The sequence below is a fragment of the Sorex araneus genome, chromosome 1 (assembly GCF_027595985.1).
Source record: "Sorex araneus isolate mSorAra2 chromosome 1, mSorAra2.pri, whole genome shotgun sequence".
Lineage (NCBI taxonomy): Eukaryota > Metazoa > Chordata > Mammalia > Eulipotyphla > Soricidae > Sorex > Sorex araneus.
In genome coordinates this window covers 443625545-443641438 of record NC_073302.1, presented here as the reverse complement: position 1 = coordinate 443641438, position 15894 = coordinate 443625545, and positions in this window count along the sequence as shown.

Below are 15894 nucleotides of genomic sequence, written 5' to 3'. Positions count from 1 at the left end.
TTGTTGTATGACCAAGTCTTAAACCCGGAACCTTTGTAATTGCTCTCATAGTGATTCAATAATTAAATTAAAAAAAAAAACAACAAAAAATAAAGTCTAGACCTCAGAAAAAAAAAACCTCATGTATAAGTTAATATGTTCAGGCTAAATAAAAAATACGGAATTTACTTAAATCTAATTTGTTTTAAGATGTTAACATTTAGGCTTCCCAAGCAGTTCTCAGGGGCCCAGGGGTCACGAGCAATACTTGACCTAGTTCAGTTCAAGGGCCCCTAAGGATGTACTCAGGCCCAGTATTGTGCTGATATTTCTCCAGAGCCACAACCAGTGGTGTTTGTGAGACCAGGGAGTGCCATCCTGAATCTACTTATGTTCATACTTCGTAAACACCATAACTTCTCTCTGCCATTCCCATAAAAGACTGTACAAAAGAAGATAGATTTCAAATTTGCTAACTACGGGACTGAATCCTAGCCATGAGGGCTGGAGCAATAACACATCGGGTAGGGTGTTTGCCTTGCACGCGGCCGACCTGGGTTCAATTCCTCTGCCCCTCTTGGAGAGCCTATCCCGCCCACATGGCAGAGCCAGGCAAGCTACTCATGGTGTATTTGATATGCCAAAAAAGTGACAAGTCTCACAATGGAGACGTTACTGGTGCCCGCTCGAGAAAATTGATGAGAAATGGGAGTCAGTGACAGTGAATTATGGGACCAGAGAGCTGGCAAGTCACTTCCTTTGTATAGCAGTTGACCCCAGATCAATCCCCAGCATCACAGTTCCCCATGCATTTTCAGAAATGATCCCTGAGTGCTAGGAGTAAACTCAGCGCTGCCAGGTATGGCCCCAAAGACAAAAGATATAAGTAAACAAAAACTTATTTTATTTTTATGTCATTTGACTCTCATCTATTATTATGAAACAAGTTAAATAGTTTCAATATTTCTAATACAGATCTACAGGTCTTGTTTTAAATCACCATGGGAAACACTGCAGAGAATGAGAACACTAGAGGAAAAAAATGGGTAAAAATTATTTAAGAAGCAAGTGTCTAGTATTCATTTACATAGTTCACCATGAATCATCTAACTGTAAGACATCTCCTGACCTGTCAGATGTGGGGGACGGAAAGTGGACAGCTGCCACTTGCCAGTCTACATGCCATGGATGAGTTCCTGTTCAGAGCCCAGCAGGAATGTCACCCCGACATCCTAGTCTCTGTGTGGTGATGAATTGAGTAGTCAACCTCCATCAGCTTCCCTCTAATGGCTGTGATGATCATCCTGTAGGAAGGTTAACCTAATGAACAATATCGACACTTCAATTACTTTGAAAAAGTAACAATGGAGAGCAAGGATGGAACAAAGCCTTTGTTTCGGTGTCTGGGGTACCAGCCAGCTGAATTCAGCCTTTAGCTAAGTCCACTACAACTGCAATTCTTAAGAGATAGACAATAGAATTTAACATTCAAATATCAAAAATTGGGTCACTTTGCTCTGTTTGTTAATACATTATGGGTAAAACAATATTCGAAATTTTAATTTGATGCAATGAGAGAGATAGTATAACTTTACACAGCTTTCTTTTACCTTAATCTGCATTTGAAACTTGTCAACAAGTTAGGAAAAATACATAGGTTTGATTTTATTATAGCAACCAATTGAAATAATTAGGTATACTTTCCTCTCCATGTCAGTCATCTGTATCCAAGTGTTTGGATTATGTAATCATAACAATAAAATCATTTTGAGATTAAATTTCAAGTATATAAATAACTCTGGCTAGTTTAACATCAACACACAAAGTCATTGCTATTATTGTTAAATCATTAATAATAATCGATATATCCATGTTTAAAATTCTTAGATAATGATTATCTAATTTCTTCTCAAATCTGAAAAAGTCACATTGATTATTTTTAACCTTACAATTTGGTCTAGCAAAACTATGTATTGGGGTTATCAATATCAACTCTGTCTTATTTTTTAGTATAACTTTTATTTTGCAATTTCATTGTAAGAATCTTTAGCCACTTTTTATTTTCAGGGATTTCACTGTATCACTATCATCCCATTGTTCGTCAATTGTCTCGAGCAGGCACCAGTAACATCTCTATTACACTCAGCCCTGAGATTGTAGCAGCCTCTCCTTACTTGTCTTTCCCAATGATTGGTGGCTCTTTCAGGGCCAGGTGAATGAGACCTATTATTACTGTTTTTAGCATATCGAATATGCCACAGGGAGCTTGCTAGACTCTGCCTGTGCGGATGGGATACTCTCGGTACAACAAATAACTGTCACTGTCACTGTCATCCCATTGCTCATTGATTTGCTCGAGCGGGCACCAGTAACATCTCCATCATAAGACTTGTTACTATTTGTGGCATATAGAATACACCGCGGGTAGCTTGCCAGGCTCTGCTGTGCGGACAAGATACTCGCAGTAGCTTGCTGGGCTCTCCGAGAAGGGCAGAGTAATTGAATCCAGGTCAGCTGCATGCAAGGCAAACACCCTACCACTGTGCTATCGCTCCAGCCCGATACAACAAATAATAATAAATAATTTTTGATTACCTTTGTTGATTATCTTAGTGTCCTGCACTAAATTTCCAGAAGGCCAGTGTTAAGATGTGAAAAACTATTGTTGAATAGGTTGTTAACAACAGTTAACTTGATTTATAGGAAAGTTAATTTGTTTCCACAAAAAAGGTATGGTGGGATTGTGACTGGATTACATTAAATATATAGAGAGATAGGTCCATTTGTGGAGAATTGATATTTTGTGATTTTGTGAGATATTGGTCATGAAAAAGTTACATCTTTAAAATTTTCCCCAATGAGTCTCTCCCCACCCCCCGAAGGACAAGAAGGCTTGGCCATGTTCTACAGTGCTCAGAGACTATTCCTGTATCTCTGCTCAGGAGTATCTTTCTTAAGTGCTCAGGGGATTACATGCAGTGTGAGGGTTAAACTGGAGGTTCAACTTTTTGCAAGGCAAGCACTGTACTATCTCTCTAGCTCTCTCCCTGTGATATCTCTCAGGCCTCACATAGGGATTTTTGTGGTTAGACAGGTATGACCTTAAATCCTGGGCCTGTCAGGGATTTATAGACAAAAAAAACACAAGCAAAAAAAACACTGTTGTAAGCCATTACCTCTTTTCCTTAGAGTTACCTTCATCATTTTTACAATATGTTGATGTGACACATGAATGAAGGGCAAGCGTCAGTTGCTATCCACACGTCAAGTAGGAATAGAGTTTAGCTTATTTATATTTTAGATAAAAATAAGCCAAATAGAATATTACTATCTTCCTATGCCTTAAGTTCCATATTAACTCAGTTATTAATCTAATGTGCTAAAAAATGAGTAAGTGCATCTTCATATTTTAAAAATATTTTAAATAATAATTTAAAATAAATTGAATACATTTAATTTGGCTTATTTTTCTGACAGGATTGTTTTAATTCCATCTATAAGTAAAGACTCTAGTATCATAAAACAGAAAATTAATGAAAAGAACTTGAAACTTCCTCATATTCTGCGTCCTACATATGAAATAATTATCATTAAAACTTTTAGAGATAACTTTGATGAGTTTAATACTTATAATCATATCAAATTCTCTGCCTAAATTAAGAGCCTGGCAAGCTACCCATGGCATATTTGATATGCCAAAAACAGTAACGACAAGTCTCACAATGGAGACATTACTGGTGCCCGCTCGAGCAAATCGATGAGCAACAGGATTACAGTGATACAGTTATACAGCGATCAAATTCTAATACATGACTCTAAATGTGTGAAGTACTTAATTACAAATTTGTATTAGATCGTATTATAGAAACAACAACCTAGCTTCATGTGAAATGTGATGAGAGATGTATAAAGGTTCATCTTGTTCATCTGTAAATTTTCAGGTATGGTTGTTAGCTTCATAATTGATAGTATATGAGCACTACATATATATTTGAAATTTGCTATTCTATTTTAAGAATAATACATTAAAATGTAAAAACATTAATATTAAAATTGATGTTTAGAGTCATGTATGAAATTTGGTTATGAACCATAGCCAAGAGTCTCCTGACTTCGGCAATGATTAGTTTCTCTTCTCTGAAACATACCAGATCTCTATTATTCAGATCTGCTGTCAGACCCTGTTTTGTTTTGGGAACAGGACCACACCGACTATTATTTCTACATCTTAAGCACAGTCTATTCCAAAAGCAGTCTGCCTTTTGTAACAATGAAAGATTTTGTGACTAAAAATAACTGAATCAAGGGAGTTCCTTTGTGGTGAGACTCTTGACAGTTGGGTTTTATCATTTTGTTATAAGGCAGGAAGCTGCCCAGAGCTTTGACTGTGAGGTATTTGCTTAAAAGAACATCTGTGTCCAACAGGATCGAGCCACCGGAACAGATGAATAGTCAGAACACTAGCTCTACTTTGGTTTGAAATCAGATGGTTTCAGTAATTGACTTTAGGGCCACTTGTTTGATCCCTTCACTTTGTACGTCTACTCTCAGCCTCAGCTTTAAATGTGCCAATTAAGAATGGGCCTGGAAAATCCTAGGCTTCCATTATTGATTCTAAAGAAGCAGATGTCCTTACATATCCTCCCCCTGTCCCCTTTCTCTGGCTTTCTCTCCCACCCAACTTCCTCCCCTGACTCCTTTACCAGGGACCTTATCACATGGCCCTACATGTCCTGCGTAATTTCCACATCCTGTAATCTTAATTTCAAAATTTCCTGGTGGCAATGGCTCCAGAGCATCTTGTGATGGCAACCAGATCAACCAAGCCTGGTCCGGCCAATACAGCCTTTATTGACAAGCTGAGACAGCACAGAGTTTTGTGTGTAAATGGCCCCTTATCAATCACTCTTGGTTTCATGAGAACAGATCGATTGTACTCTAGGTAAGACATAATCAACCTTTCCTTCTATTTTTATTTTTTTTGCTTTTTGGGTCACACCCGGCAATGCACAGGGGTTACTCCTGGCTCTGCACTCAGGAATTGCTCCTGGCGGTGCTCAGGGGACCATATGGGATGCTGGGAATCGAACCTGGGTTGGCCGTGTGCAAGGCAAACGCCCTACCCGCTATGCTATCACTCCAGCCCCTCAAACTTTCCTTCTTATTTGCATCACATGTAGAAATTTAACATTCCCAGTGCGTGTCTAATATCCCTAATAATATTGTTGAGGGTTTGCCTGCAACCATGATGAAAATGCAAGAAAAATATCTGAGGTTCAGACTCAGACTTCGGTTCTTTCAAGTTCTTGTGATTCCAGTGCTACAACTAATCAGAACCTCTGCTCTAGGTCAGAACTGCATGTACAACCCCCCCTCCCACATAAGTACCCGTGAAATAGTATAAGAGGCCTCCCTGAATAATTTTCTGCAGTCTCTGATGAGTTTGGTCTTGGACTTTACTTATACAAAAAATAAAACCTCCTTGACACACAATAGACTAAACCACCAAAGCCATGTACTGTTCCACAGTGATGGTAGGGTATGAGCTCAGAGTATGCCTCATTATTGCACACCAAAAGCTGGGGAAGACAAGGAGACTGAACAGAACCAAACCGTCAAGTATTTCTTTTGAATATCAGAAGGCCAAAACTTTGCTTTGAGATATATAGTCCTACTCCTTACCCTTTCAATAGCTGCCACTTGGATGGGACAGGATGATTTAGGCAGAGAAATGATACAATGACTCTCTATAGAATTGGCTTCTAATCATAAATCTCCAAAATGTCTAGTCAAAAATCTTCATTTGGGGAAGTATTTATGACAGTAGACACATTTCTCTGAGCCTCAAGCAGAAATAGTCATAGGAACAACACTCTCTGAGCCTTTGCTTTGAAAATTTTGAGTGCATTCATTTTTATAAAATTTATCTTTTTTGTTTTTGTCATCCTAAATATTGAACTGTGAGCCATTCACACTCAAAGAAAGTGCTCTCATGATGAGTCTTAGGCCAGCACCATGATTGAGCACCTGTAGATCTCTATAATTAAGAGAATCTAAGCCTGCAGGCAAACAGCAAAGCATTCATAATCTATAATGCTATAGAATAGTCTATTAATGTGACAGTAACTTTGAAAGGAAAGTTACATACATTTTTCAATATTAGCCTCACTAAAAATCCCAGGAGATATATGTAGCTCTTCACTGGTTAGAAAACCTACCCAGATTCGGCATTTAAATAAAGTCACAAAGGTAGTAAAGGAAAAGCCAGCACTAGATTCTACAACTGAGTGTGAGAGAGACAGGACAGCTGGTAAGGAACTGGCCTTCCATGTATGTGAACCAGATCGGATTTTAGGCTCACCACAGATAGCGAAGTTCCACCCAGGAGTGATCCCTGAGTTCAGAGACAGGAGTCAGCCAGGACCACTGGTGGTTGTGACCCAAATGCCAGGGGTCAGGGGAGAGGAGAGGAAGGGAGAGGAGGGGAGGGGAGGGGAGATGAGGGAGGCAGGCTGGGCATAGGGATAAGGGTGATGGAGGGAAAATGGGGACAATGGAGCTGGAAGTGTGGACTGGTGGAGGGATGGGTGTTGGAATACTGTATGACTGAAAGCTAATCATGAGCAGCTTTTTAAGGGTTTATCTCACAGCAATCCAATTAAACAAATAATTAAACGAATAAGCAAAACCACAAAATAAATAAAATAACAAGAATATGAAATGGTCATTTCTTTAAGCTAAAATCAATGGAATATAATTCATAGCGGGAATACCAAGAAAGCATCACTTCTATCTTCTCTCCATGGTAACCCCCCAAATTATATCATAGATGATTTATTCTTTAGCTGGAAGCTATCCACATTTATTAACATTTTTATTAACTGAAATTATTTGGTTATTGTAATTAAAATACTACTGGTTACAGGCTGATGTTGTTTCATTTCAATACTTCATGTAAAGGGAAGTTCTGTTGATTTGAATGTTTTTGTATCAGTAAAAAAAAAAAATCCTTGGGCTGGAGTGATACAGCGGGTAGGGCGTTTGCCTTGCACGCGGCCAATCCGGGTTTGATTCCCAGCATCCCATATGGTCCTCTGAGCACTGCCAGGGGTGATTCCTGAGTGCAGAGCCAGGAGTAACCCCTGTGCATTGCCAGGTGTGACCCAAAAAAAAATCCTTAAAACGGCGCTAACAATAATGTCCATATCTTATTTCTTATTTAGCAAAAAGGAAAAGAATCCGGGTACAAAGGCGTGAGCAGGCAAGCCACTCTCCGTCTTCTTTTTATAGTTCTCCGTCCCGTGCCCTACTGTAAAAGGAAGTCATGAATGACATTCCAAATTGCTATTTTCAGCTTCATTTAATGGTCATCTTAATAACCTAGCAGGAGCCTGATTAGAGCGGGTAGGGCACTCGCCCTGCGTGGGGCTAACTCTAGTTCAGCCCTGAAACCTCGTGTGATTCCTGAGCATGCCCAGAAATGACCCCTTAGCACAGAGCCAGAAACAATCCAGAGCTTCCTGCCAGGGTCCCCAGATGAAGGCAAACAAAAAAAACACTGAGTAGAGCTTAGCGTTCCTTTCCTTAATATTATTTAGTATTACAAATTTAAGCAGCCTGTGGGGGATTTTTTGATTTGTGTCAAATTAAAAACTCTTACAGAGAATCATATTTATTAAGAGGCCAGCATAAATCAACTGAAAATCAGCTCATTTTAAAATTACAAAATTATAAAATACATCCTTGATATAGATGTGTGTTGCACTAGCAAACACTCATTGATCTTTGTGAGTATATTCAAATTGGAATGTGGGGATTTCGCATGTAGTTTTTTAACATATTAATACCAAGGTTACTGAAGACCATGTAGTTTATTCCAGCCAAGACAATTTCCACACAAAATTAAGTAAGAGTGAGTTCTGTTGTAAAGATAGACAAATTGAGAAAAGTAAAATAACTAGAAATGAAACAAGACTTTTCAAATATTTTTATGAACACCAAGGAAAAAAATGGAAGAAAGAATATTCAAGAAATGCTATATTTTAAAATTATTTGGTATGTTTATATACAGAAAACTGACTAAATGCTTCAAATACCAGAGAATTATTTAATTTATCAAATAAAATTTCTCATAGTTTATCCTCCAGAAAAATATTATAGTATTGTTATGTATTTCTACAGATTCGCATGATAGTATAAACATATTTCTTTTGCTGATTTCTAATTTATGCTTATCTCATTTCTACTCAATTTTTACAGATTTGTTTATTATTTTCTAACATACTTTTTCTACTGAAAATATTTTAAATTGCTATTGGGTAAATATGTTTTGCTTGTATATTATAAAATATACACTGTCATTATCAAGATCTTTGTAGTGAACCAATACTCTGGTGGTTTCCTTGATATGTGTGTGCACGTTAGCTTGTGTGTGTGTGTGTGTATGTACATAAGTATGACTGGTTAAAAATTTATAGCAAAGTTTAAGCTAAAAATGCTAATTTTCAAATTGTTAAGATTTTTTAAAACATTACAAATAAAAAGTACATAAAGTAATGAATTGGAAAGAAAAAATATATTCTTCTATAATAAATTTCAATTATAGTAGTTATTAAAAAGTACTAATTTAAACATAGCAATAACACTTTACTTAGCAAAATTCTTTTGCAATTTTTAATTATGTCTTTGAGATGTCTTTGGGCTGGAGCTATAGCACAGCAGATAGGGCATTTGCCTTGCATGCGGATGACCCAGGTTTGATTCCTTCACCCTCTTAGAGAGCCTGGCAAGCTACCAAGAGTATCTCGCCCACACGACAGAGCCTGGCAAGCTACCCGTGGCAAATTCAATATGACAAAAACAGTAACAGCAAGTCTCAAGAAATGGAGATGTTACTGGTGCCTGCTCGAGCAAATCGATGAGCAACAGGATGACAGTGACAGCCTTTGAGACACTGGTGATCACAGAGGACATATTGCATTTGTAGATCCTTTTAATAATTTTAATTAAATTATTTAAGTATTCTAATCATTGTACACATATGGACATGGCATTAGACAACTTACAAAGTGAATTGATAAAATTACAGGGAGTGATACATTAAAAAAAAAAAAGCAGACATGAAATTACACTTGTAGGGGCCAGAGCGATAGGACAGTAGGTAGGTGCTGGCCTTGTACTTGGCTGACCCGGGTTCAATCCCCAAGTCCCATAGGGACCTTCAAGCTTTGCCAGGAATGGTATTTGCGCAGAGGCAGAAGTAAGTTCTGACCACTATCTGGTATGACCTCGAAACCGAAAAACAAAAGAAATTACAGCTGTGATACAAGAATAGAAATGTTTAAATACAAAATAACTTGTAGAAGTGATTACAGTTTTACAATCTGGAATTTTATTCAGGTAGTATGTGTGTGTGTGTGTGTGTGTGTGTGTGTGTGTGTGCTTTTCTCCTCATATTTATATATGCTGCAGGAATGTATGCTTTTATGATGAAGACAAATAATTTTCCCCTCATCAGTATCTGACCATTTCCATTAATAAATAGTAGCTTTCAATAATAATGGGTGACAGAGCAATAGCACAGCAGGTAGGGCATTTGCCTTGCATGCGGCTGACCCGGGTTCACTTCTTCTGTCCCTATCCGAGAGCCTGGCAAGCTACCGAGAGTATCCCGCCTTCACAGCAGAGCCTGGCAAGCTACCCATGGAGTATTTGATATGCCAAAAACAGTAGCGACAAGTCTCACAATAGAGACGTTACTGTGCCCGCTCGAGCAAATTGACGAACAATGGGATGACAGTGCTACAGTGCTACAGACCCCAATGCAACCACACACCATGAACACTTCATGAGAGTCCTTTATCCTGTATTTGAAGGACAACACCACCAACAACTAAAAATGTCCTCATTAAAGTAACTGTAGTGATACACAACAACTCTCAAAATAGGATGACAACAGGAGTTTCTCCAGAGGTTTCACAATTTCCTGCTCAATCCTCTGTCCTTTCCTCTGTCCTCAGGGCTCACTCTTACCTGGGATCAAACCTGGGTCCACAGCACTCAAGGGCAGTGCTGTCCCCACTGTACTAGCTCTACAGTCCTTGAAGTTCTGCAGTCTTCTTTAAGGTTTCAATAGTGATTGTTTCTAAGGTATGGAAAAAAAAATCATATTTTTCAAGATTTTTTTCTCTCCTTTCATTGCGGGTCCAGTACAAATCTCTGAAAATGGGCTTTGAAGTGATTTAAAACAATCAACTTTAAGCTGGAGATAAGGTGCTTTACTTTGCAGGCCAAGCACCCAAATTCAATCTCGGGCACTGCATATGGTCCCCTCAGGACCACTAGGGGTCACTGCTGAGCAAAGAGCCAGCAAGAGTACTGATGCACTCCCCACAGTTAAAATAATAAAATAAACTGCCTTTACTCATCTCATGTGTCAAAGTGATCACTTCTGGATGTATCCATCCTTGAAAGAGTGGCCTAAACCTGTCTGAAGGCTGGGCAGCACAAGATGTAATTCATCTGTCCCTTCTTAGATGATATTTTTAGCACTGTAATGAAAGTGAACACAAACCAGAAATATTGATTACTTCAGTTTTCTTATCTTCCCTTTATTCCACATTCTGAGTTTATTAGATTCCTGCATCACCACAACATAAGGCTAATCAATCACTATTTTCTGCTCTTTGCTCCTACTGGCAGGCAAAATGATACCTTTAAAACCACTAAATTATAATTTATAAAGGGTGAAAAAACTCTCTTAGCTCTTCTTTTATATCAAGCAGCACAGAGAGAGGCACATCAAAATTATAAACTTCTCACCAAAGGAATAAAACAAAACATATCCCTTATTTTAATCAGTGGGGATAGAAGGGTGATAAAAAATGAAGTTATCTCTAGTGTGTCCAGTTATTTAGAACATTTCCTGTATAAAAAGATTCTACTGAATAGTTTTCATACCGATACCTCAGAAAAGGCACTAAGTCACATTCCATAGAAAAAGAAGAACTATCTGTGTCTTTCTTTTATGATATCCAGAATTTCAAAGTGCACTTTGTCAGAAGAATCAAGAACGTGGAGTCCTGAATTCCATCAGCCATTTGCAGAAGGGGCAACTAAGGGAAGAATTTCAAATATCTCTTGAGTTAGTAACTTTGAAGTAATCTTACAGGAGTAGAACTGCATTAACCCATCGAAAGCTATAATCATATCAATTGTCTGAAGAGGTTGCTTATTATGGAGCCTAAAGCACTCCGCAGGAGACAGAATATTCTAATGTGCTGACAATAATATTCCAGTGCCTCTTGCCTCTGTATCTCCCTTGCATGTTCAAAGCCTGGCATCATCACAGTGAGATAATAGACCTTTGTGGATCTCCACTTAAGGTTTTTTTTTCTTTTCTCTGCCCTGTTCGTCACTTATTAGCCAGCTGGAAGTACCTACTTAGCTTTCACAATATGCCAGGGAAAATTTAATAACTCCATCCGTGAAACCTTTTATCACAGTCCAATCTAGACCAAGAGTCCTTGTAGGATGTTTCCTTAGTACATTAAACTCTTTTTTCTGCTAACAGCTTCTCATTTTACTTATTTAAACAGTGCAACGTCATCCTGACCATTTTAATAGAACAAAATTTCTTTGGGAGTTTACCTAGAGTTTTCTCTCTTCTACTGATTCATCACATTTGCAGTACTATAGAACTCAGGGATACACATTACCTCCGCGAGATGGACACAGACTCACAATCTGCACCTCTGTGATCCGAGAGCCGCCCCGCCAGTCTGAAGACACCCTCCCTCCACCTGCAGCTTCCCTCTGGTGACCATCCCCCTACCCTCCCTCCACCTGCAGCTTCCCTCTGGTGACCACCCCCCTTTCTATGGACTAGAGGAACTACGTTTTGCTGTTGTTCAGCTCTGCTTTCCTTACTGTGATTTTACCCTTACATTTCCTTGGCATGTGCTGGACCTTTAGAACATGTATGTCTCCTGTGAGGATAAACAACATAGATGCAGGAAAGCCTTGCTTCTGTTATGTTCTATGAGGCGTGTCCAACTCTTTCCATTAGAACTTTACGGATTTATTTGCTGAGCAAAATAAATTCCCAAGTCTAGTTGAGTTTCTCCTAAAACGTTTCTAAACAGAGGATATACTGTCATTAGTTGTTAGGTTACTTTTGGCCCTCTGGACAGTGTTAGCCTAAAAGCATGTATTTGTTCATTTGTGGGATGTGGTTAGCATGTAGTTATCAATACTAACTTGTTCTATTGACATACTAGCTGGCTGTGGGGGACCGTTTTTGTGCATTATAGGGATATTTAGTAGCATCCATGACCTTGATTTACCAGATAAAAGGGGCACTTTATTCTACCTTTGGTGACAAAAATATACATGCAAATATACACATATATGCACATATATACATATATATAAGCCTTTGGAGGGCTGGCATATTGTAATATGTCATCAGGCTACACTAGCATGCGACAGAGATTGGTGGAGACATTACTGGCACCCGCTAGAGCAAATCAATGAACAATGGGATAACAGTGATACAGTGATACGGTGATATAAACCCTATCTGGAGTTTAACATATAAAACACCAAATAGAGTTAAATATCCCCTAGGAGACAAAATTGACTGCAGTTGGCAACACTGCCCTGTAATTCAGACCCTCTCAGTCACTGCACTGCGGAAGTACAAGATCACTGCATCACAGACAGGCTGGGCACTCCCTCTCTTCTGGTATTGGAAAAGTTCTGAGGTGATGAGCTTCATAACAGACAACACATAGGGTCTGAGATGAGTTACTTCCACAATTCTAATGGAGGACATGGGAGCTTGTGGGTAGAGTTGAATCTAATAGGTCCTTTTCTCTTTTGCTGTTGTTATGGGGGTGGGGTCACACCAAATGATACTAAGGGGTTATTCTGCCTCTGGATTTAGGAATTCCTCTCGCTGGTGCTTGGAGAACCAGATGGATGGTCAGGGGTTGAACCTGGTCAGCCAGGTCCAAGATAAGTCACTCTACCCACTATATTCTCACTCCCATCCCATGCTCCCTTGCTGCTTAATTAAAATGAGTCATTCTAGACTTAAAGTACCTTTTACACCCATCTAAAAGAAATGGATTTAAAATAGCATGGTTTAAGTATATTACTTTAGAAACATCCTATGATAAAAATTATACTCCGTGCAAGACAATTTGTATATTCCTCATTTTATAACACTCATATCAATAACCTTTTATTAACATTTTAATTTCTGAATAATTTATCACTCTCAACGAAAACAGATACCGATGCTGATTTTTAAAAACTAAATAACCACGGGAGCTAGAGTCTGAAAACCGATTCTTTCCTCAGTCAATAAGTGTCCATTAAAACATCATTAAGTCACTAAAAAGCATAATTTGGGGCTGAAGAGAGGACGGCTCTTGTCCTGGACACGGATCGCCCAGGGTTCAATTCCTGGCATAGCATATGGTCACCTGAGCACTGCCATGAGTGATTTGCGATCACAGAATTAAGCCCTGAGCATAGTGGCCTGTGGCTCAAATAAACACACACACGGTAATTAAAATTTGAAATCTACAATATAAATATAAACATAAAATGAGTAAACTGCCATAAACGTTCAAAATGATTCTGAGGATTTTCTTGAATAACAACAACAACAAACCCATGGAAAATCTTACTGAGCCCAAGAATTTACCTTCCCGGACACCTCTGGTATTTGGCTCAACCTCTGAGGCACAAATATGTCAGCTCCAACTTTAGGTTCTTTAAGACTCGAAGGTACCAACAGATTCTCAAGTATTAAAATTATGAAAACAAATACCCCATTCCTCAACTACGGTTAATCCTCCCTACTGCAAATTCCAGGAGTGTCTGGTGAGGTGCGAGGTTTTGAGGGATCTCTATGGCATGGCACTTAGCATGAGTCCCACTGATTTTCTAGAGAAAACCAGAGCTTGTAGAATAATAAAAAATAGTAATAATCCAGAGGGGAGAATAAAGAAAAAGTCTTTCCTTTGCTAAAAATCTCGGTTGCTCTTGGAGGGAACGCTTCTTCTTGCGATGGATCACACCTGAAGAAGGAGATTTCCACCAGCCTCGCTCAGAAGCTGGAATTGTACCTGCACTGCGTGTTTCTCCCTCATTGAATCCTTCTTCATCCATGGAAAACGGACCGAGGCTCACCCTGCCCCTCCCGTGTGGCCCGGAGAACTTTAATGGGGTGGAATCACATAATAACCCGGCATTTCCTGGTCTGCTGAACAAACCACACAGACTGAACAAATAGGGCCGAATGTGCCTCCGAAGGGCTGATGAGAACATTTGCAGCTTAATTTAAAGCTGCCCCGAGGTGGCAGGGCTGCCTCGTCGGCTTCTTTCTGTGTGGGGGGCCTTCCAATGAGGCCCCGGCCTTTCAGGCTGCGACTGTGGCTTTCGCATCGCCGCAGAATGAAGACTGTCCCTGGGGAGCCATCTGAAACCCCGGCCTGGGAGTCAGTGGTGGCTGTGGACTTGCCCAGTGCCCATTTCTTACCCCATTTGCACTGCAGACTCAGGAGGCCAGTGGGCAGGTTTCGGGGTGGAACTGCATTGCCCAGGGCTGGGAACACCAGCCTTGCTCTTGGAAGAACGTGGCTTGTCCTGTGGGTCTTTAGAACTGTAGGGCTTAATCGCTGGGTCTTTTCGATGGATGTTTGAGAAACAAATATTTTTTCAGGATAATTACCCTATGGTAAATGCTGGAATTGTCTCTAAAATACTATTGCTGCAGTCTTATGACTTACAGTGCTGTGCATGTTTATGCTTTAGGTGTACAATGTGACAATGATACTATTGGGCACTTACCACCAAGTGCCAAAATCCCTTTACCACTGTCCCTAGGTCTCATATACTGTATTTTATTTGCTTTCCTGAACAGTAACATAAAAATGAGCCCAGGTGGATTTATGGTTTGTACTGTAATACCCTAAGATAGTTTAATATATTTAATGTAGACTATCTAATTAGCAAAGTAATTAAAATAACATTGACATGTCTGATATATTTTAATTCTTACCTAAATAAACTAATTACGAGCTTCAAAGATTCAAGCAAAATGTTTAAAATTAAGAAAAAATGGCATCGACTCAATAACACAATGATATGAGGAAGAGACTATGTATAACAAACACGCTAAGGTCTTCTAGAGAGAGATTTGACTTATGCAGATTTTATAAAAAAATATTAGCCATTTTCTTACTTTTGAAGTTTTTATAAGACTTTATGACAATGTTTCTCAACAGGAGCCATATGCCCTTCCTTGCTGGGCCCCAAGAAATTCCAAAAGGCCACAGGTGAAAACCATGTAAATAAGTGGGTGAGCATAGAATAAAATAGGAGACAGAACCTCCAGGGAACCACAGCTAATAATGAACATTCGAATGCAGCCATGGTCTAAAGATTGGTGAGAAACACTTCTTTGTAGCATCTCTTACGTGCAGGTTAATTCCATTAACACTAACAACAAGTCTGTTGTTTTCGGTCTACAAGGTGGAGACTAAGGTCTAGAGGTGTAAGTAGAAACGGAAATAACTACTGAGCACAGAGTAGGTGTATTTTACCCTGTTCTTTGTTTAAAAAAAAAACTCTCCTTGCCTCCTAAAATACCAACGAGAAGTCAATAATGAGTTTAAAATAGTTTCAAAGAGTAAAGTCTTATGCTTATCATAATGAATGTCTTCATGGATTTGTAATTTTCGATTAAGATTGGGCAAACTAGGAGTTCACCACTTGTTTTCACAAATAAAGTTTGACAGGCACGCGACTGGCCATATTTTCTTAGCAAGGCGTCCTGGCTAATTTTGTGCTACAAACACATGTCAAAGTGGCAGAGTTGGGACAAAAATTCCATAGATTGAG